The sequence below is a fragment of the Dermacentor silvarum genome, chromosome 1, assembly GCF_013339745.2.
Source record: "Dermacentor silvarum isolate Dsil-2018 chromosome 1, BIME_Dsil_1.4, whole genome shotgun sequence".
Classification (NCBI taxonomy): Eukaryota; Metazoa; Arthropoda; class Arachnida; order Ixodida; family Ixodidae; genus Dermacentor; species Dermacentor silvarum.
Genome location: NC_051154.1, coordinates 367526455 through 367548276, shown reverse-complemented (window position 1 = coordinate 367548276; position 21822 = coordinate 367526455).

Genomic DNA, 21822 nt, shown 5'->3' with positions numbered 1-21822 from the left:
CCAAAGTTGCCTGAGTGCAGATGTACAAATGCTTGAAATCTGACTAGACCATGTAAGTTTATCGGTTAGAATGACACCCAGATATTTGTAGTTGTAACTTGACAGACGGAATTATTACGAAGACTATGTGAAAATGTAGTAGGTGACTTCTTTCTTGTTACACGTAAGAGTGCTGTTTTCTCCATGTTTAGCTGCATGCCCAACTTCTGGCACCATTCATCTATTGACTGCAAAGTCTTCTGAAGCAAAAATTGGTCGGTTCTAGACGATATTTTTAAAAACTACATAATCGTCCGCAAACAATCTGACACCCACTTATTTTGAAATTAGTTGAAATAAATCATTAATATAAATTAAATACAGCGGCCCTAACACACTGCCATGCGGAACACTAGATGTAGCTCGCAACACATCGGAGAAGCATCCACGCACCTCAACAAGCTGAGTTCTGTTATGCAGATATGCTTTATTCCAATGAACAATTCCGGATGGGAGTCCTAGACATTCCAATTTAAGCAAAAGCCTAGCATGGGACACTGTGTCAAATGCCTTGGAGAAGTCCAAAAATAATACATCGACTTGACCAGACGCATCAAGAACACGAGAGAACTCGTGAACATTTGACACAAGTTGCGTGAGAGTCGACATATTCTTTCTAAAACCAGGTTGCTATGACAACACATTTTCTTTCATCAAAAACTCATAAATGTAGTTGGCAACAATGTGTTCTAATAACTTGCAGCAAGTGTTGGTAATCGAAACAGGACGGTAATTTTTTATCGACAAGAGATCACCTTTTTTGGATGATCGGGACAATGCGTGCCTTCCTCCAGTCAAGAGGTATTACACTAGCATTAAGTGATAATTGAAATATGTGGTTAAGCAAACCAGATATTTGTTCAGCGTAATGCCTTAAGAACACGTTAGGAATGGCATCGGGTCCAGAAGATTTCTTAGGGTTAATATTGAGCAACATTTCAAGCGCTCCCGCACGGGATATAGTTACATTCTGCGGCAAAGGACACCATCAAATAATTGTTTATTCATCACATTTCGGGAAAACACTCTAAAAGTATTTATTAAAATGATTGGCAATCTCTATGGATTGGTCAAAGGAATGGTATCCACAATTATCTTTGATATTTACTTTTTACCACTGCCTAAATAACGCGAAAATTTGGCGGGGTCTGATCCAATATATATGCTTCTAGGTTTTCTTGAAAGAACCTGTGTCTGACTGTTAATTTTTGTTACCAATTTTTGCTTTAATTCAATAAACTGGAAGGTAAACTGGAAGAAATTGGAAGATTTGTGCTGTTGGCGCAGTCTCTTAATTTTTGCGCCTAGTATGAATAATGTCACGATTATTCCAAGGATTAGATCGGTGTTTGTAGATTTTCCTAAGTGGAACAAAATTTTTGACACAGTACTCGATAGCACCGCGAAAAAGTTCCCATAATGATTCAACATTTTTATTTGTGATGGCAAGATGTGTCTCCAAGTGGTCAATTACAGCGATGCCATCTGCCCGACTGAAGTCTCTAATGAGAATTGGCGACAACTCTTGCCTTCTGTCGTTACTATCATTTTTATTCCAAGCGAAGTAAATTAACTTATGATCTGAAATTACGGATTCTGTTTGAACATATTGTTTATTAAACTTTTGGGACACAAATGAAAGGTCTAGAATAGAATTTTCACGAGTAGGTTCTTTTACAACTTGTTCATGACCGAGAGCAAACATTAGATCCAATATTATGTCACACGAAGTAGAACATCCATAAGAGAGGTTATTCCAATTGGATGCCGGTCATCTGTCATGTGAAGTCATCTGTTATTATTACATTTTTATCACGGACGCGTAGAAGGTGATCATACAAATCAAAAAGAACAGATTCTTTGGCACCAGAAGGGCGATAAAAAGCTCAAAGATAAAACGCTTCCCCCCAAACAGACACTTTCAATAATAGAGATTCAAGCGATTAAATCCGCTCGGCAAAAGATACATCAACACCATTACTTGTGACAACTGCTACATCACCGCCGCGAGAAGAACCATCACATATGTGCAGTTGATAGCCTCGCGAAACAATTTCTTCGTCATAAATGGCATTGTGCACCCATGTCTCAGTAATAACGCACATGTGCAGATCATACAGTAGCAAAATATTTTCAAGTGGGTCACTTTTATTTGCAATACTTCTCACGTTCAATGAAAGCAAGCGCAGTTGGTGGGTGCCTGACCGCTAGCTCAGCCTCATTTCATCGCGCTTTCCTGACGTCTGTTCCTGATCCAACCGAAGGTTGGGAAATGCAGCTTGCAGTGCGATTAGACTGAACAAGCCACAAGAATAATTCATCCCAATTGGTAAAATAAAGTAGTCATTTTAGTATGATGTACAGTATATGTTAGACTAATATGGTGGGTTGTCTTGCTTCTACAGCAAAATAATCAGTGTGCGAGAAAAAGAAATTTTCATACCCCTTTGGGACACTGATTTAAAGCTGCCCACATGATTGACTTATTTTACCTGCGAGTCTACCCAACAAATATTTGTGTCCGAGCTGCTTAGTGGTGCATAAATATTATGCCAGTATTGCATATGTGCATGTTTAAAAAATTCAACTTTGAAATTGCTCGTAGGGCTATGATGTGCATATCTGCAGCTTATGGCCATATCTATAGAAGACTCAGCATCAAGTGCAAGTGAACGGCACTACAGGCCCGGAGTCGATCATGCAAATGGATTCGCTGCACACCTTTGTGACTGGAGAAGATAAGTCACGTGAAAGGGCATGCAAGGAAGCATTGAAAATATTGCACAGTTAATAAAACGCCCGCGCTACAATATGTGGGTTCGTGTACTCGATTTCGTCCGTATTAGGTACTCGCGTGTTTGCTTCCTGGCACAGAAATAGTCGGTACCGCATCAGGCTTCAATGTCCTTCTGCTGTGACCTTTGTAGAAGCATGATGGTCCAAAGTGCAATGAACAGATTCTGTGACTTGTACGTAGATTTGATAGTACAATTCCGGTTGCGCTGATCCACCTGTCCAGCAATTCCCTATTACAGAGGGAAACCTGCAAAAAATGACACCACTCAGCATGTTCATTGTCTTCTTTCTTTATAGCTTTGCAGACAAAGCAATAGGTAAAAAGTTCTCTACTGTGGTGCTTCTCGAACGATTGCGATGAATCACGAAAGCTGTCTACTCGCGTGATGTTCTGAACAAGTCAGACATGTTTACTTATGTGTGAAGGGAAATGCCAGAGCCCTTTGGAGCTTTAGTCTTGCACAAAGGCACGAAGGTGCCATCGCGTCAACCGATGTCGTCGCGTGATCACATGTCAGGGCTAAACTATTGACCCTTTTCGCGGTGATCCCGTGGGCGCTTCCATGTTTGATCGCGTGGTCACACGTCCATTGCTTGCCTCAACTGCCTCCGTTGCCTCCTTGTTTACAGTGGAAGTGTATGACGCTGGCGCGGCTTAGAAAACCGCTGTTTTCGGAGATATCGTAGACGGTGTCTAGGTGGACGACACGAAGCTTTGATCACAGCTTCAGAGAACACGCGAAAGCGCTTTCGGAGCTGATTAAGCTATGACTAAACGGTGCAAGCAGCGTATATGGTGCTTGTTCTAAAAGCGGGGGCTAAATATGTATTCCAAGCTATCCAAATATTCCGCTCATGAATTCAGTCAGGATTAGTGTGTTTTGCTCTTTGTTCTTTATTTGGCAAATATTTTGAAGCAGTGGCTTGTCATTTTTTGACTCAGTGAAGTTCCCAGGTCCGGTCACTGTCTCATTATTTTCTGGCTAATCGCTCACTGGTGTGCTCAGTTCCGTTAGATTTGTTCTTGCTGGGCACAAGGCTTGAAACGTAGCTGTTCTGTACATAGTAATACCTTGTAGCATATATATTGTTGCAGGAAAAAAGCAGGCCCACGAGTGTAGAAGAATGTATATTTACAAGCGAAGTATATGGCGTTCAGGCAACGGCCAGAGTCTTCGTCTTTCTCTCGTTAGTGTTTCCTTCTTCTTTCCCTTCACCGTAACATCACCCTCCCGGTGGGGTTAGCTCCGTCCCGGTGCAGGTTATAGAGCGTCGCTTAATGGGGGGACATAGGGCTTGAGCCTGGTGACGTGAACAACATCACTGGTGACGTTGGGAGGCACTGAAGGCTGACCGACTGGGGCGATCTCGTATGTCACGTCGGATAGTTGTCGTAAGATCTCGTATAGACCAGAGTAACGGGAAAGTAGTTTTTCCTACAAGCCGACACGGCGTGAAAGCATCCAGAGAAGGACAAGAGAACCAGGTGAGAAATGGTAGTCTCGGTGCCGAAGGTCGTAGCGTCGCTTTTGAGAAGCTTGCGAGACTGCGGGGCGATGACGGGTGACCTCTCGGGCCTGGGCGGCTCAGGCAATAGCATCGCGAGCGTAACCAGTGCTGGATGCTTGTATTGCGGAAGGTAGGACCGTGTCGAAGGGCAAGGTGGGGTCGCGGCCATACAAAAGGTAAAATGGGGAGAATCCGGCAGTATCGTGACGGGACGAGTTGTATGCGAAAGTGATGTATGGTAAAGCGACGTCCCAGTCGCGGTGATCATCGGAAACGTACATGGCCACCATTTCAGTTAGTGGGCGGTTGAGTCGTTCGGTGAGGCCGTTCGTTTGAGGGTGGTATCCGGTAGCAAGCTGGTGTCCTGTAGAACAGGAGCAGAGCAGATCATCGACGACCTTCGAGAGAAAGTAGCGGCCGTGATCCGTGAGTAACTGGCGAAGGGCGCCGTGGTGCAGGATGACGTCGTATAGTAAGAAGTCTGCGACATCTGTAGCGCAGCTGGTTGCTATCGCTCGTGTAATGGCAAATCTCGTGGCATAATATGTTGCTACAGCAATCCATTTGTTTCCTTTCATGGAAATTGGAAAGGGGCCAAGGAGGTCACCGAGGCCCACACGGAAGAAGGGCTCTGTAGGGATATCAATTGGTTGAAGCAAACCAGCAGGAGGCATAGCAGGCGTCTTCCGGTGCTCACACAGGTCGCAAGAAGTGACATAACGGCGCACAAGGCGATAAATGCGGGCCAGAAGAAGCGGCGCCGCAGAAGGTCGTAAGTACGAGTGATGCCCAGATGTCCAGCAGTAGGAGCGTCGTGAAGTTGCTGGAGCACGGCCAGTCGAAGGTGCTTTGGAACGACTAGGAAGAGCTCCGGGCCATCAGGACGAACACTACGACGGTATAAAGTTCCATCGCGCAAAGTGAACATCCGCAGAGACGGGTCATTACGCGAGGAGCTTAGGCGTTCCATAAGTGGTCGAAGAACAGGATCTTGGCGTTGCTCGTCGCCAATATAGGGAAAGCCGGAGAGGGACAGAATACTGATGTCCGAGTCTGCATCAGCATCGTCCGGTTGATCCACGGGATTGCCGGAGAGGCAGTCAGCGTCTTTATGCAGGCGTCCTAATAGGAAATGTATATTTTGTAGACGCAATGCCCAACGTGCAAGTCTTCCAGTTGGGTCCTTCAAAGAGGAGAGCCAGCAGAGGGCGTGATGATCGGTTACGATGCAGAAGCTCCGACCTAAAAGGTACGGCCGAAATTTCACGACCGCCCATACGAGCGCGAGACATTCCTTCTCAGTGATGGAGTAATTTCGCTCGGGCGTGGAAAGAAGGCGGCTGGCGTAAGCGATGACACGGTCGTGGCCCTGTTGACGTTGAGCGAGGACAGCGCCGATGCCATTACCACTCGCGTCAGTTCGTACTTCAGTGGGCGCAGAAGGGTCAAAGTGCGACAGAATCGGGCAAGTTGTAAGCCGCTCGATAAGGGTAGAGAAAGCTTGCTCGTGCAGTGGTCGCCAAGAGAAAGAGACATCTTTCTTAAGAAGGACAGTGAGAGGGCGAGCGATGTCGGCAAATTTTTTCACAAATCGCCGGAAATAAGAGCATAAGCCCAGAAAACTACGGACATCGTTTGTTGAACAAGGTACATGAAAATTTCGCACCGCGTGGACTTTCTGTGGATCAGGTTGGATTCCGGCGGCGTTTACGAGATGGCAGAGCATGGTAATTTCACGGTAACCGAAATGGCACTTGGAGGAGTTTAGCTGAAGGCCAGCCCTGCGAAACACAGAGAGTATGGTAATGAGGCGCCTCAGGTGGCTCTAAAAGTTCGACGAAAACACAATCACATCGTCGAGGTAAAAGAGGCATGTAGACCACTTCAAGCAGCGCAGGAGAGTCCATCATGCGCTCGAATGTATCGGGCGCATTGTATAATCCAAAGGACATGACTTTAAATTGGTACAAACCGTCCGGTGTGACGAAGGCGGTTTTCTCGCGGTCCATCTCGTCGACGCTAATCTGCCAATAGCCGGAGCGGAGGTCAATTGATGAAAAGTATTGGGATCCGTGAAGGCAGTCAAGAGTGTCGTCAATGTGAGGCACGGGATAAACATCCTTCGTTGTTATCTTGTTGAGGTGACGGTAGTCAATGCAGAAGCGCCATGAGTTGTCTTTTTTCTTTACTAAGACAACCGGTGATGCCCATGGGCTACTGGAAGGTTCAATGATGTCCTTGTCCAGCATCTTGTCGACCTCTTTCTGGATTATGGCCCTTTCTGTTGCGGAGACACGATATGGCCGCCTATGAATGGGGCTGGCGTCACCGGTGTTGATGCGATGCTTGACAACAGATGTCTGACCAAGTGAACGGTCGTCCAAATCAAAGATATCCCGATAATATGACAGGAGGTGACGAAGAGCTGTTGTTTGCTCGGAAGGAAGGTCAGGGGCGATCATCTTATAAACATCGTCCGCAGGCGTCGAGCACGAAGAAATGGGTGACAAAGGTGCGTTGGTACTCAGGAAGGATTCGCAGGCCAAAGAAGAAATCTCAACTTCTTCCAAAGGAGTGATAAGTGCCATGGCAATACCGTGTGGCAGCACATGTGTCGAAAATCCAAAATTGAGGATGGGCACCCGAGCGCAGTTTTCGAGGATCCGGATTAAGGTGCTTGGAAGGGCAATATGACGTGACAAAACCACGTCAGTAAGCGGCGACACGACGTACTCGCCACCAGGTACGGGAGGACAGGGCGTCAAGAGAACATTTGTAGCCGCCTATGGAGACAGCCTCGCAAACTCATCCGAACATAAGCCAGGTGAAGCACAATTTGTTGCGTCTTCGTCAGCAGGAAGCGGCAACACCTGCGGAGCAGTCAATTTGAGCAGAGTGTTTCGAAAGGAAGCTGAGGCCGAGAATTAGGTCGTGTGGACAGTGCTAAAATACGATATATAAAACAACGCTATAATGGCCCACAATGGTCACACGTGCTGTGCACATTCCAAGAACAGGTGAAGTACTCCCATCGGCGACTCGCACAGTGCACGGTACGGCGGGCGTCAGAACCTTTTTGAGCATTCGGCGGAGAGCAGCGCTCATAACTGAAAGCTGCGCTCCTGTGTCAACGAGAGATGTAACAGGAACACCATCAACTTCAATGTCCAGTAGGTTTCCACCTTTAGGCAGGGTCAACAGAGGATTTGTGGGCCGGGTCGGAGTTGCAGCTTCACCTCCGGGAGCTGCACCGCCTAGTTTCCCGAAGGGAAGCGACCGGTTGCAGATGGGGACGAAGAGCGGTGAACGAAAGGCGAACGGGACCGACAGCCTTGCGGAGACGGGGAGCGGCTGTATCTTGGTGGAGCACTGTCGGCGTTCATGTTCCTAGATGGCGTGTAGGGCGAGAAAGTGCGATTGTCTGGTACTTGGCGGTATAGTGACTCGGAGACGACCACTGAGGAGACGACGACCAGTGGTTACGGCAATGACGGGCGATGTGTCCAATACCGGAACAATTAAAACAGATGGGTCTGTCATTCGCTGTGCGCCAAGCGGGGTTGCGGCGAAGTGGCGGAAAGCTTTGCGTCTGGGAGCAAGCGGCCGGAGAAATCTGGTAGGTGTTCGTATGGCCGACCGAGCAGAGAAACGGAATGCCCAAACTCGCTATTTCCTCCCGAACGACCGCTTGCATAAGCGAGATAGCGGGCACACTTTCCTGACAGTCGGAACGAATTGGAGCCGGATCCATGGCCTCAAGCTCACGGCGAACGATACGCGTTATATCTTCCGGTCCTGTCGGCTGAACGAACCGCGGTGGGTCTTCGCACGAAGATGTTGATGCGGTGTTGGGCAATCTGTCGAAATTTTGAGGGACGCGGCGGCCTTTCGCTTGTTCGAAGCTCCGGCACTCCCTTATAATTGCATCCACAGTGGCACAATCCTTGCACATCAGGAGATTGAAGGCGTCGTCTACAATACCTTTTAGTATATGACCAATCTTGTCCGCCTCGGTCATGTTATCAGCCTTGCGGCAGAGAGCCAGCACATCCCGTATGTACACGACATAGGATTCTGTGGACGTCTGAGCGCGGCATGCAAGTTCTTTTTTTGCTGCCAACTGACGACCGACAGGTCTGCCAAACAGGTCTCGCATTTTTTCTTTGCAGACATCCCAGCTTGTTAGGTGAGCTTCATGCGTATCGTACCATTTCTTCGCAGTTCCTCGTAGATAAAACATCAGGTTTGCTAGCATCATTGTTGGATCCCATCTGTTGTTGTCGCACACTCGCTCGTACATCGTAAGCCAGTCCTCGACGTCGGCGTTGTCCGTGCCACAAAATGTCCCCGGGTCCCGCAGATGAGTCCGGATGACCGTTGGCATGTACTGCTGAGGCGTTGTCGGTTGTGCCGGTTGATCTGCCATTGTGGTGACAGGTAGATGACGTCCCCTGAGAAGTTCCGTGATTGTACCCAGCACCTTCCACCAAAATTTTGCAGGAAGAAAGCAGGCCCACGAGTGTAGAAGAATGTATATTTACAAGCGAAGTGTATGGCGTTCAGGCAACGGCCAAAGTCTTCGTCTTTGTCTCGTTAGTTTTCCCTTCTTCTTTCCCTTCACCGTAACAATATATTACAGCTAGTAACTCGCTTATTCTTGTGGACCGTCACGAAAGATTCAGCTTCAACTATTCGTGTACCATCGGTTAAGTCCGTTATTTATTGTGCGTATACAGTGCGGAAAGGGTCCTTGGAGATCACAGGGAGAGGCCTTCGTCCTGTAGTGGACATAAATATAGGCTGATGATGATGATGATACAGTGCGGATATATTCAAGTGTGCGCCCAATCACTTATTCTTGATACGTCGGCGATAGAGTGGGCGTAAGTTTTCCTGTCATTTGAGACAGATGTGTATAAATAACGTGCGTGAAACTTACTATGACAGAAAGCGGCGCTACTCCATTTGTCATTGTTTAACGAGTGGTAATCACTCTTGCCAACGTTCTGGGGATGAAGCCCTTTCTTTGAAGGTTAGCGATACAATGGTGGCGGATAAACAAATTTCTGTATCCTCGAGGAAAGCCGTACATCACGAGGTAGAGCACTGCACGGGCCGACTTTTTCAGCCCGGGCCCGGCCCGGGCCCGTGTTTACGTTGGGCTGCCCGCCCGAGCCCGACCAAAACGTTTATGACGAGACCCGGGCCCGGCCCGGAAATAATCGACGTTACCCGCCCGGCCCGCCACCCCTTTACTTAGGCCGAAACCGAGACCGAAAAAGACAACCGAGCGGCATTAAAAAATAAAATAAAGAAGAGAATGAAAGGAATTTGTTCTTAAGGCTTAAATACATGTCATATGCAATTATGAAAACCATTTGAGCGATCTGAACGCAAATACCAGCGCAAGAAGTAGTACAAATGACCCTGCCGAGCAGTATCGCCAGCAGTTTCCAACGGCGCGACCTTGATGCGGCCCAATCCACTACGATCGCAGCGCTGCCACAGTATTTTTCCACGTCGGGCGCCCCAGCCGCTCGTCCCACTCAACCGTATTCTGGTACACTCTAGCCGAAGCGCAGCCACGACCGGTCGTGAGCGCAGCGTATTCGCGACTCCATAGGGTGCCTCGATGCCCAGCGCCGCCGTCCAGGGTGGAGACAACCCCGCTGGCGCCGCCATATTGAGTCACACGAGCTGAGACTCAGCTACGCTTGTGTTCATAAATAGTGTTACTCGCGGCGCACTTCCAAGTGCTTTGCCTTGATGAGGATTTTTTTATCGGTATCGCATCTGCACATCTTTATAACCAATACCCGTTAACTCGTCGAAGGTCCAAGACGTAAATGCATGGCGCCGGGAACATGCCCCAAGTTGCCTAATTCAATTTACATTTAACATGCTGTGTGTATGTTCGAAATACGCACTATTTTTTGCGCTTCGATGCTTGGTATATAAGGTTTGCGACCGACTGTGTGTGGAAGTTTTTCTTTTTCGCTGTTGTATTTTGGTTTACACGTCACGCCTCCTTTACTGTAGCCAGCCACTCGCGCATGGCGGTTAGTTTCCCTTGCGTCGCGCGTGCTCTTCGCGTTCGTTGCAATTATTTGACGATATCTACTCGCAATTTTGCTTTTTTTGCCCACAAAACTGTGTGCTGACAGGATTAAGCTGGTGTAAAAATAAGTGCGATGTGAAAATAAGGTTTAGTTAGTGCTGTAGAGAAACATGTAACGTAACTTGTCTGTGTCAATCTTGCGTAGTACACACAAGAAACCAAACGATGCACAAAATACATTTACTTATAATGTCTAGTACAATCAATCACGAAAGAGATATGTACATGAAAAATTATATGTACTGTGTGGCGCCTGGAGGTTATGGTGAAAGACGAGATAAAAAAAAATCGCAAGGTAGGCTCGACACACAATTCGGGATAGTGAGTTTTTCTTAATTTATTCATTACATGGGGGGGGGGTGTTCAAGTGAGTACATCAACCTTATTACACACAATATAAATCGAAAACAAGAATGCAAGCAAACAAGAAAAACGCAACCGCGGGTAATATTAATCAAGAGATCCAGCCAGAATACATCAGCTACCATCGAATACGTCGCATCAGTCAAACACATCGATGGCGAGTACAGAACATTTTATAAATAACCATTAGAACACTGATAACTACATTGAAAAAATTAACAACACTGCATACATATCGCGTACACAAACCGTAAATGAAGCTAAGACAGTCAAATACAGATTAGCAATGTTTTTCACTTCGAAAATATAGTCCATGATGATGTAGGGCTGTAGACTTTAACAGACGGCGCCCATCCTGTCGATTTCCCTCGTACTGGTCCTCTTCAAAGTGTTTCTAAGTACAACTAAAACAACAAAAGTGATTATTGATATGAAAAGTTGCCTTGTAAATACAGAGAACCCATTACAGTGCTTAAAAATAAATTTTCGCAGAAGTAATGCTGTATTACCTCGTTTCACACGTTTCGAAGAAATGCACAGGCTACAACAGACACCATGCCAGAAAGCGCCGAAACATTTTGGTCCCATGATGCCCCTTAACTCTACTTCACCTGGGCATACCGTGCACAGGCATTTAAAGACCGTCACAGTACCCACTACGATCGGGAATGAGCACGAATGACCATCGGCTTACGAGCACCACGCTACAAATATATTCGTCTAAAAAATCAGCTATATAACGTAACAACCTGAGATCCGCAAGATATCTGCTGAGAAATCAGAGAAAATCACAACGCTTCGCTTGCCACGTACACAACAGCCGCTCTCCCCAGAAGAAGCACTGCGTTCTTTAGTCCCAAATAACCAGTAGCGAAAAAAGGAACTGCGAAAAAAAAAAGAAACAAGAGGCACGCGATGTGTGCTTCCCGTGAAAAAGTAAAATAGGTGGTTTACATGACGATTTGTAGCTAATGTAAGGCTATTTCGCGGCGAAGCATTATCGTCAGTTCTTGAAATAAGGGTACTACTCGCATAGACTGCGCTGATCAAAACGGCAAAAGCCTATGCGACGCGCGCTCGCAAACCATAGGCTACTCAGCATCGGTGCAGTGCTTAGTTCATGAGCGAACGTAGGTACGTGAGCGAGGATCAGAGAATACTTTCTTATTTATGAAAAACGCGATGCGATAGTCTAAACTTTCTGGAAACTACCTCGCAAACGTAGGAGTTATCCGTTGCCTTCCAGTGATACTGCTTTACTTGGGCTTCCCATCTCTTCCTTCGCTCTGGGTCCCGGGGGAAGCGTAAACAACGAAGCCCTTTACGCGTCGATCCGGTGCACTTGGGAACACAAGAGCCCGTCATGTCGACTCGATGCACTTGACAAGCTTGTCATTCATGCGGCTGAACACTGTCCAGCAAGTAGAAGCGTCAGCGAAGCATCCGCGCGCACTGTTTCTCGAACTAAGCACCGGCACCAAGCACTCGCAACCGCTCGCTGTGACTCAAGATGGCGTCGCAGCGAGAAAGCGGCGGCGCGGGTGCGGTCAAAGGATGGCACCACCCTGAACGGCGGCGCTGGCATCGAGGCACCCTACGACTCCAGCCATTCATGCGACACCTAGCGGCGAGCGCCGGAAACCTCGTATGGAGGTCGGAGCGTCGGAGCAGACGCTCCGAAGCGTCCGTAGCCTTCGCACTGCGAGCGGGTGCGCGCCGCCATCAACGAAACTACGCACAGCCGTGGAATTATGCTGCGTTTTGCAGCTTTGCGGCGTCGAAGAGCCACATGGATTGCGAATCTTATCATAAGCTGCGACAACGGCAATTGTTATGTTCTCAACATCTTGCTCGAGAAAGTTTTCATTTTTTTTTCAGGCGTGCGTCGGTTTATTGTTTGTGTGAAGAGAACGCGATACTGTTGCTTGTACTATGTTTGCAGTAAAGCGCTACAGCGAACTTCAGGAAGTTTGCGTTGAGGTTGTTACTGCCATCGTGATAACGTTCAACGTATGCGTGCTGCAACAAGCAGTTTCATGTGATAGCCGGCGTGGTAATGCAGTTTATGATGCAAATGTCGCCGCGGTACTCAAGCTTTCCTTCATTAAAGCTGTTATATCGGATACATGCGGCGCACAACGTGGAACTACCGAGTATGGTTCATCAGCGAAAATCGATCGTTACATCGGAGTTTCAGGTACTCCCGGGTAACGTCGGTAAATCGTTCTATGTAAGCCCAACAAGTACGCGCCAGCGTGCAAAATAACTATGGGGTGGCTTAGCGGTACGCCTTCTTTGCGACCTGGACACGCTGCCCGTGTAACTAGTGCAAATTAGTAGGTGCTCATTTGAAAATCCGTAATTATCAAAGCAATTGTATCTCTTATAGGTGTCTGAAGGAAATTGGCAGTTCAGAGGCGAACACAGTTCTGGCCACTGAAAGTGCAGGATACGTAAATTATAGAAGAACATTAAAATTAATTAGATTCATAATGCAGTAGCTTAGTTAATATTAATTTACACAGAAACATTTGTTTTATTTCATTAGTTTACACAGCAGCCATAAGCGACATGTTCGTAGACAGCGGGGAGTAATCAATCATGGTCAGGCCACGCAGCACATGCCATACAAGTACATGGTGTGCAAATGTGTTTTTATTGTAGTAAGCAGATCTTTCGGTTTCTTATTTATCGTATTGTTCTCTACGAGCGAAACAATGCGCCAACTACTGGAACTGGAATAACTACAGCTAAGCGAAGCAACAGTCACGTTGCGTAAATCTTGAATGCAAAATAGATAATAGGAACGCAAAAGGAGCGAGCAAGGTTCGCCACAGGTTCGTAGTGCATGCTCGCGATAAAGTGCAAAGCTTGATTTTAGGTTCGCTTGCTCTCTGGACTGAAAAGAGCGTGCAGAGTTTTGCGCCTTCGCCGAACGAAAATGTGTTAAGGCAAGAACAATGAGAAAGTGCGCGCCGGCTGCGCATTTATCCGCATGTACAGCGGCAACAGCTGATCGAGCTAGTCGGTGCGCTGCTGCGGGCCATGTTAAACGTACCAAACTGAGCAGGTTGTAATATTTCGGCAATCCTGACGAGGCCAGTGTGACGTATCCAACTTCGCCGGCCGCTGTCTCGCACGCTCGAAACACCGGACTATCTATCCGCTCCTTAACAGTGACTCAAAGCAGAAACGTGCTTGTACTTTCCCGGCCATCCAACAGTGCACGAGTACTTCGGTTCCACGACCAATGGGTTCAAGAATACATTGGTGATTTTCATCAGAATCTCGCGCGGCTCCGCTGTCACGCCAGATGTTTGCGCACACCGTGCGACCACTTCAGCCTCATTACCCACTGTGCCTCTCTCAGATCGGCTAAAATGATTTGGTCGGCGTAAGCTACTCGCTTTCCTTCCACAAAACAGCGCAAACCGGCATCACACTGCACGAAAATCATCAAACTACAGTGTACTGTCCATCAAACCCAGCGGTTTCGGCGACGCGGGTAGGTGGCTAGAATTGGGAGGTGTGAAAAGCGGCCCCGGAAACCGGTCCCCAAAGCGCGCTAGTGCCGCAAGGGGCGCTGTACGCGGGGGCGCAAACAAAAAAATGCTGGAATGCATATCAAGTGACATTAATGAGCTAGGAGAAGGGTGCGAGATTATTATACTAGGAGATATGAACGCACACATAGAAGACATGGACGGGTACACAGACTCAACAGGCAACATGATGCTGGATATGTGTGAAATGCATGACTTAGTTGTATGCAACACTACTGAGAAGTGTGAAGGGCACATAACATGGGAGGTAGGGAGCCTGCAGTCGACGATAGATTATGCACTAATGTCAGATAGGATGCACGATAGGCTAAATGTAATGAGCATAGATGAATATGGCTCCAGAAGTCTAGGTAGTGATCACAAACGTATTAAGGTGAGTTTTAGAAGGGAAATGAAAGTAGGTAGGAGGCAAGATGGACAACCAGGTGGGATATTTTACTCGGAAAAGCAGCTTGAAATAGCAACCCAGCAAATTGAGGAAGTAATTTCAGAGGATACAAAAACAGAATGGACATATGCAAATTTAACAGGACTATTTGAGCTAGAGCTTACTAAGGTACGAGTCAGGACAAAAGTGAACAGAAGACGTAAACCCAAGAGCTGGTGGGATGAGGAGGTTAAGAAGGCCATAGAGAAACGTCAGGAAGCATCCAGGGAACACAGATATTCAAAGCAAAGCAGAGGGGTGAACCAGAAGCTGATATAGGCAGAAAATCGAATAACTTCTTAAACTGTAGAAGGGAAGCATCCAATTTGATCAATGAGAAGATCAGAAGAAAGGAGAGCCAATGGTTGTCAGAAGTAAACAAAATGATAGAAAAGCAGCGAAGAAATTTTGGAAACATCTCAACTCCTTGAGTAATAAGACTAGCCTAGAGCAGAGGTTTATAGTTACAGCTCAAGGTGTTCGACTAGAGGGAGATGAGGCAATGGAACATATAAGAACAATGATGACAGAAAAATTTAAAGAACGAAACATAGCATGTGCTCAATCAGGTGAGGATAGACTAGTCAGTGCAGTGGCTCCACTGGCACAAAGCGAGTGGGAAAGGGCAGAGAAGAGGGTTCCTAGTAGCACATCGACAGGTCCTGATGGCATCCCAATTATGTTGGTAAAGACATTGGGCCCAAAATCTAAGAAAGCATTAAGAGAGGCAGTGAGCAAAATGATAATGGACGGTAAAGCCCCCGACGGGTGGAGACTGAGCAGGATGAGCATGATATATAAGGGAAAGGGGGACAAAGCCGACATAAACGACCGTCCCATAACAGTGACGTCAGTGGTTTACAGGGTGGTGATGCAGATTATAAAGGACAGACTGCAGGCATGGGTGGAGAGCGAGAAGGTGCTGGGGGAACTACAAAATGGGTTCCGAAAACAAAGAAGGTTAGAAGATAATCAGTTCTCATTGACACAGTGTATTGAAATAGCAGAAAAGGAACACAGGCCCCTATGGCTTGCCTTTCTGGATATCAAGGGAGCCTATGACAGTGTAATCCAAAAGGATTTGTGGGACATATTGGGCACTCTAGAGGTGGAAGATGGAGTAAGAAATCTTTTAAAAGATATCTATAAAAGTAACAAGGTGCTTATAAAATGGGAAAACAAGGTATCTGGGCCTATAGAGATACAGCAGGGGCTTAGGCAGGGGTGCCCTCTGTCACCTCTGTTGTTCATGCTGTATTTACAAGGATTAGAGAAAAAATTAGAGAGGAGCGGACTTGGCTTCAACCTTTCCTATTTCAAGCAAGGAGAATGGATTAAACAGGCATTACCAGGACTGATGTATGCAGATGACATTGTACTTATGGCTGACAGCAAGGAAGACTTGCAGAGATTAATGGACATCTGTGGTAAAGAGGGAGATGCTTAGGTTTGAAGTTTAGTAAAGAAAAATCGGCAGTCATGACTTTTAATGATAATCAGGGCAGCGAGCATAGGATACAGGAGGTTACGCTGGAGGTGGTGGATAAGTACAAATATCTTGGAGTGTGGATAAACAATGGGGCTGAGTACCTAACGGAACATGAAAAATATGTGACGGCTAAAGGTAGCACAAATGCAGCTGTGATGAAAAATAGGGCACTGTGGAATTACAATAGGTACGAAGTGGTGAGAGGGATTTGGAAAGGGGTGATGGTCCCTAGTTTGACTTTCGGCAATGCGATCCTGTGCATGAGATCAGAGGTTCGAGCAAGGTTGGAAGTTAAGCAGCGAGGGGGTAGGTGGACTGGCTCTGGGAGCACACGGAAATAAACCAAATCAGGGGGCACAGGGTGACATGGGATAGACGTCATTCGAGGGCAGGGAAGCCAGCAGCAGGATAGAATTTGAGGAGCGATTGAGAGAAATGGCAGAAAAGCGGTGGGCAAGGAGAGTTTTCAGTTATTTGTACATGAGGAATGTTGATACAAAATGGAGGAAGCTGACCAGAAAACTGTCAATCAAATATTTGGACTGCAGGAGGGGTGCAAACCAGGAAACAGCGGTTAAGAAAAAGGTTAAGGAAACAGAGAGGGGTCTGTCGAAAACAGGGATGCAGACGAAATCAGCACTGGGAACATGCCGAACTTTCAAGCAAGAAATTGCCAAAGAAAATATCTACGATAATTCTAGGGGAAGCTCTTTGTTGTTTGAAGCCAGGACGGGAGTATTGCGGACTAAGATGTACCGAGTCAAGTACCAAGGTATAGACACGTTGTGCTGTGCGTGTGGAGAAGAGGAAACGGCTGAACACCTCATACTTTTCTGTAAAGGGCTTAACCCTACAGTGCAAGGCAACCGGGCTGATTTTTTCAAAGCATTGGGGTTTAGGGACAGTGAAGGCAAAATAGACTTTAAGCGGGTAGAAATAACCAAACAGAGGTTATCTGATTGGTGGATAAAATCAAGGCAGGGGTGAAATTTCACCCACCACGAAGTACAAAATATGTTAATAGTCATGGCTAGGTGGCGTATGCCACCGCCCGGTTTAAAGGGTTCAGCCTCATCCATCCATACATCCATCCATCCAGTAGGGTGCCTTGATGCCCGCGCGCGCCGCTGAGGGTGAGGACACGCGCGTCGTCTGCTACGGCGGCCGCCATTACGCCGCCCGCCGCAGCTGGGTAGCATGCGAAACGCGGTACCGCTTGCGGTGCACGGATACGTTCGGAAACAAGTACACGTTAGCGAGCTTGTTTTATTGTTTATTTTTTTAAGCTTGGACAGCGCTTAGTGATTTTGTTCCCTAAATGCTTATTTAGAGAACGATGTACTTCAGGCAAGCTGACGGCCTGTGCATGTGTTATGCGCTAGAGGTTGACGTAGACTTCGTTATATTAAAACGATTCCTCTTGCTTAGGCCGGAAACAACAGTTTCGATAGTGTAAACCCTTAATTATTTTCCTCGTAAACTCTGCTTTCCAAATAAACAAACAATCGTTTAAAGTACTCATATACAACTCAGCAGCAGCAGTATATATGTATCTCACCTCACAAATTTTAGCGTTGCGAAGCTACCTGAGCACGATTATGGTGGCTTATTTTGCTAATTTTACAAACAATTTACTCATTTGTTATAAATGGCATCATACGTATTGTACACAGGATAAAGTACCGAGGCGCAGTATGGTGAAGATAGCCTGGTAAGATGAAATGACAGCTTCTTTATCATTATTATGCTTGCTCAAAGGATTGAAATACCGAATATATATATATATATATATATATATATATATATATATATATATATATAACACCTGCTGCCGTTTCCCTATTAATATCTCACGTTCGGTACCACCTCTCCGGCCTCACCATTTAAAGCATGCGCTGTGCTGGCTTACCTGACACATACATGTTAGCGCTCTACCTTTATGAAACAACACCCGGCAATTCCAGTGTACAGGTAATTTATTTGTGTGCATAAATGCTCCGCTGACAGAAGCAATTTCTCCAATAAAACGCTCCATGGCAGAATTTGCTGAGGACTGCCACTGGTCGCTTCACAGTGATCGAGAATGAGTAAAAAAAAAGAACTGCGACCGGACGAGAAGGACAGCCATCGACGTTTCTCCCAGTGAATTCATATGCAATAACTTGCTTCCATCTTTGGATAAGACCACCTAACATAAATACAAGAGCATGATTCGCAGGCTCTTCAGGCTTCGGGGGAAGAGTTACTCCTCGGAGAAGTGTGTATTCAGCACGGTCTAGCTCGAACCCCGGCACTATCTCCATTTCATCCAAAAAATGACGCAGTCCTTTTCCACATCCTCCACAGTCTCAGCTTTGCATTTCATAACATCGATCACTTCGTGAAGAATGCCTGGGAGAAACTTCAAACTTTGAATACTTCGCGCGAGTGTTCTGTTGGATGGGAGAGAATATCCCATTTTTCTTAGCGTTTCATATCCTGTTCCACAAGCGAACTTAATCTGAAGGTCTTGCTTGACGGTGTGTGCAGACCAAGAGTTCCCCAAGCTGCTGCTTTTTGAGAGCGCGAACTTCGTTCAGAAATTTCAAATTTTGCCAAATATTCGTTGCGTCACTCTCGAATTCTTGAACTTTCTTCCTGAGACCTTGAATTGTGTTCTTGGCGGTGGCATGGTGTTGCTGAAGTTCAGTATACTTTCTTGTAAGGGGGGGGGGGGGGGCAGCAAGCTTCTTCAGTTCTGCTGATTCTGTAGTAGCATTTGATGTTTCACCAGCGGCATCATTGACTGCTATTGAATCTGCATCACTAGAGTTTGCTGACAGTTCTACAACGGCGTCGCTGACTTCCATGGCGTCGTGTTCGTAACGCCACATTCCTTGCCGTGAATACTCGAGAACTGCATGGTTTTGTGGGGCCTCTCGGGGTGTTTCAACTTTAGCTTGAAATTGACGCAGCCCCAGAGCAGATTTGCCGGTCTCTTCGCTGGAGGGTGCGGACGCAATTCTTTCCTTTGGTGGCCTTCGTTCCTTGGGCAGCGCTGCAAGCAGAAACGTATGTATTTATGAACATACTCAAGTAATGCCCAGTCACGTCAAGCCTGTTGTTAGTTTTATAAACGTAACATACACAGCATGTACCGGCATGGTCATTAAAGCTAGGAAGGCCATTGCCCTTCCTCCCAACCCTTTGGACTGGAATAGGGGAAAAACTTCTGAGATGCAAAGCCTTTTCAAATGCGTTGAACTGTGGACCTCATCCTACCCTTTACTACGCGAATGATTTCGTAAACGTTACGTAACGCACAGATTCTAACCAGTGCACGACCGCGTGCTCAGTAGCGCAAAAGCTGCAGCCCCCGTGACAGGTCAAAAATGTCTAGAAACAGTGAAATACACTAAGACGTTTGCAATGTATGAATCAATTTGGACGCAACATAAGGTTACCTATTTGGTTTTAACCACTAGGTACATACAATGCCTGCAATCGATGCTGCTTTATGTAATGCAAGAAAAAAGTTCAAAACTTACGTCTGAATGCGAACAAAGTTGGAACTGCATTGGGTTTCAACATTTTCCAACCATACGCACGGTTTTGCTCATAGTTGTTCGGTTCAAAGTGCGCCTGCAAAGAAAATCAGAATTGGATGTTAACAGACTGGTAAGATAAAAACGAATGCCTGTCGCTGTCATTGAATCTCCATTTATGCGTGCAGTACGATTAGTGGTAAAACTAGCAGGTGACTTCGACAAAAAAAAATCTGCTGAGCTCACGTGTGCTTTCACGTAAGCCGCTTCAATGAGCGTGGTCATGGACTTAGCCTGTTGTTAGGGTAACGCCTTCAATTTAGCATTAAAAATTCGTGCGAATAAAAGAAATCAGTTGATTGCGCCGACGAAGGACCAGGTTTTAAAGCGGGCGTTACAAATTTCGTTCCATCTAAAGATTTGTAGTCAATTAAGTCTCCGATTTCCTAATGGGGTCGAATTTAGTTATCAGGTAAGAATGACACAACACTGCGCAATTGCGCTTGCTTTGTTTGTCATCTAAAAGCACCAGCTTCACAAGTATAATGACGGCGATACACACAAAGCGGGCACGGGTCCGGCCTCGTAACGTTACACATTTTTCGCAGGAACAGCATAAGTTTTCTATTCAGTCGCTGCTATTTCGGTAGAGGCCCTCAAATGCCGTCCGAGTCGTGGGAACGTGTGCACGAATAAATAAGCGCTGCATCCAGGGTAAAGCATTTCCACACAACGACACTGCTCTGAAACCTGCGGCAATACTTCTGAATGTATTAGTATACTCGTGACCCTTGAACCAGCACGAAATGCCGACACGGGTGCTCTTGTATTCCATATAACACGCCGGCCTCCTATCTGACGCATTTGCTTACGGCGGGGTCGTTCCCCCGAATGCCCCGGACACTACGTGGCACGACGTTTTACTGCCCGACGTTTGCCTACGCGCCCAATAAAGAGATAATGGTGAGCTAAGTAATGCTGGCTAATCAAATTACCATGCATTCTAAAAAAAAATAAATGTTTACTTACGCTGCAAATGGAGGATGTGTTCCTCTAATGCCACTTGTTGCGTTTGATTTGTACTGTCCAAAAAGCCTTCTTTTTGGGTTTCTTGGAAAGCGGTACAGCTTCCAGCCGTTCGTGGAATGGTTGGTGCACTGCCGCACGCAACACCCGGGCATGGTGACGGAAGCGAGCGCGTAAAACGAGAGGGAAACGAGCACCGGCCTAACAAAAAAACGCACGCCACGTACAAGTGACCGGTCGGGGGCGTCAAAATGGCGGCCGCGCTGCCGCCAAGGTCGAGGAGGCGGCACCTGCCCCTTCAAAAGCTGACACCGCTCTAAGCGGGGGCGCGCGCATCGAGGCCCTCTAGGGCGCGGGAGGCACTGTACGCGGGTCTATGGAAAACAGGGATGCAGACGAAATCAGCACTGGGAACATATAGTACTTTCAAGCACGAAATTGCCAAAGAAAATATTTACGATAATTCTAGGGGAAGCTCTTTGTTGTTTGAAGCCAGGACGGGAGTATTGTTGTTGTTGAAGCCAGGACGGCAGTAGAGTGGAGCAGACAGCGTATTGCGTAGCGCTGCTCGCGCCCGACGAATCTCGCTCGTGCTACTTTGTGCGCACCAGTTCTGAGTATTAAGTGTTTTCTTTTTTCTTTTTTTTTCTGAGCTTCTGCACTAACATATGGCACACTCTAATCGTGCAGCTTGTTCTTCTCGGATGCCCGTGAAAGCATGCGCGTCGAGAGGGGACGGAGTGAGACGTGGCGCGCACCAACGAGAAAGTGGATTTGATGGCGAGGTTCGACACGGCACAAGAGCACCTGATTTAGAAGCGAAAGTGTATCAGAGAGCTACACATTCATTCAGATCGTGTTAGGCTCCTCCTTTCAGGAGCAGAAATGTCAGGACACGGATCTTTCTTTACATTCCGCAATGTAAACATTTAGCCAAGGGTTGAATGCAGCACCTTTTTTCTTTCTTT